The sequence below is a fragment of the Capsicum annuum genome, chromosome 2 (genome assembly GCF_002878395.1).
Source record: "Capsicum annuum cultivar UCD-10X-F1 chromosome 2, UCD10Xv1.1, whole genome shotgun sequence".
Taxonomy (NCBI): Eukaryota; Viridiplantae; Streptophyta; class Magnoliopsida; order Solanales; family Solanaceae; genus Capsicum; species Capsicum annuum.
Genome location: NC_061112.1, coordinates 2,858,536 through 2,861,222, shown reverse-complemented (window position 1 = coordinate 2,861,222; position 2,687 = coordinate 2,858,536).

The window sequence follows — 2,687 nt, the reverse complement described above, 5'->3', positions numbered from 1 at the left end:
AAAAGCCTAAGGCTGGGAACCTTGTGCTCTTGGACCAATACTATTCTGAAAATAACGATCACCCGATGGCTTCGAAAAGGAGAACTAGCCGTAGAGTAGGAACCAGATTTTCCCCATATATTCTTATACCATTTCCACCATATTTACCACTCTACTACTGTCCTCTATCCTAATCTAATTAATGAAACTTCTTATTCTACCTTTCACTCGTCTTCGCTTACTTATTATTTTTCCTCTTCTACATGTTGTATGTACACCACAAGTCTAGAGATGTCCATGTACTTGTTCAACAAGGTGACCTTGCTCTCCAAGATCAATTCCTGGGATAACCCAAAAGCAAACTTCCTCATTCTTCCCTCATACACTAATTTCAAAGCATATCCTGATAGCTGTTGAAATTCCAAGGCATACTGCTTTACTATTATCCTGCCTTGCTTTAAATTTACGAAAGCCTAAGCCTTCATCTCCCTTAATTCCTAAGGAAAGAGCGATCAAAAAAAGCACTAGAGAAGTCATCCGGCAAAATAGACTCAACATCATCACTCCTAGACTGGTCTAATTCCTCATACCACTGATACACCATATCCTTCAAATGATTTACAGCGAACTCCTCGCCCTCCACATTAGTAATGTGCATCATATAAAAAATCTTTTCTATCTTATCAATAAAATTTTAGGGATCTTTCTCAACTTTAAAACTAGTGAAAGTTGGAGGACTCAACCTGAGAAATTGGTCAACTTTAGTGGCCTCAGAGGATGGAGCAACAAAAGCACGCGCATAGTATGAGAAGCCACCAACAGGGTAGGAAAATGGATCGACTTGCAAAACTTAATATTAGACACGCCAGCTTGAGGTACCCGAGGAGGGCTAGGCGGAACCGGTGGAACTTCTCTAGGGCAATCAGAAGCAACAACCTTAGACCGAGTTTGAACTCTTTAAGTAGGATGAGCTTCATCTATATTATCCTCAAATGGGACAAAAGAGTTTTCAGAAACATCAAATCTTCTGGGAGGCATGATCTAAAAAGTGAACATACTGGGATTCGAGGAGATTTCAAGATCTTATTCTCTATAGCCCAAAATAGAATAATAAGGGAGGAAAATATTCCTAAATGCGTCGTATCTTTCCTATTAAAAATATGGCACGCTATACACCTATAAAAGATACTCTACTTAACACGGCTTTATGGATACCTAATGACACCAAAGCTAGGCTATGATACAAAGTTTGTCATGACCCAAACCAAGGCCTAGATGTAACGGGTATGTCAAGTTCACTGAGGGCCAGAGATCACCCCTGCACCTAGCCAAACAAAACACAAAACCCTAATGTCGAATAAATTCCAAACATATACTAAGATAACATAAGATAAGATCAAAGAATATAAGATATGTCAATAACCGACAACCAAAAATCCAACCAGCATCACCCAAGTCTATAGTAATCCAACAAAGCCTCTATGCAAAAAGAACCAAAAACAAATCGTGTTCAAGACATGTCCTGGACTCTTATAACTAAAATGATAATATTGATGATAATGTAAACTCTCAATTCTAGTCTATAAAAAGGAACTGATGAAATGTATAAGTTTTTTGAAGAATTAAAGATCACCACTTCATAAAAATAAACCGACGAACCAAGTTGATCCACCTAGCTCTGTGTAGGAAAAGTAGAAGTATATCCGGTGCCTACATCGTATTGGGATACAATATCTAGAGATGAATAGTGGGGTAAACACTAGCATGAACCTCAGGGATAGGGGCAAAATAATATGAAATCTAATCATTTCAAATACCATATGAATCTTATTATAATATATATATAAATAATATATCGAGATTGGGAACAAGGCTTAGCATGCACTATAAAACTTTATCTTGGATTGTATAGCTGAAATGTCATAACATAAGAAGGAACTTACGTGCTATATAGGCCCAGCTCTCCCCTAGCTGGAAGGGCCTCAATGCATGTAGCCATACAAATCAGAGGATTTATATATACTCCATGGAGGAGTCGAACCTCCCGGTATACTTAAGTGACTGTAGAACCCAATTATATAATATAATATAGGAGATTCTAACCTCCCAATCATATGATAATAATAAGGGGGACTCGAATCACCCGGTCATGTAAACCTCAATATCGACAACCACGGTTTTCAGTATTGGTCCCTTGGGATCTCTACTTTCACAAATATGCTACACAAATCTCATTAAAGCCTAACTAAAACATATAACACACATTTCCAGTCATTGAACCATTATGCACATTTAGGCTTACACTATTGGTATCGTCATACTAACTACACTTGAAAGGTAACATCAACATACACAGAAAATTATTATTACTTGGGGAAATTCACAACCTTTGTGGTTTAATTAGAAATTAGCTTAAGGAATTACATAATCCCCACAAAGTTCAATACAAAATAATTATACTTTATTAACATTTCACTTCATGAAATAGTTCAAAAGTAGTTGAATGTGCATACTTTTCACATTCAAAACTAATTTTGCAATATGGGGTTGAGGTCATTACTACTTCAATTGTCAGTATTCACAAAGTGGAGAAAATTACAATCCCCTAATTTATTCACCATAACCATCCACCCCATAAGTTCAAAACCATAATTAAAGCTTGAATAATCATATGTAAGCAATGGGAAATATTGTTCAACAACAAACAT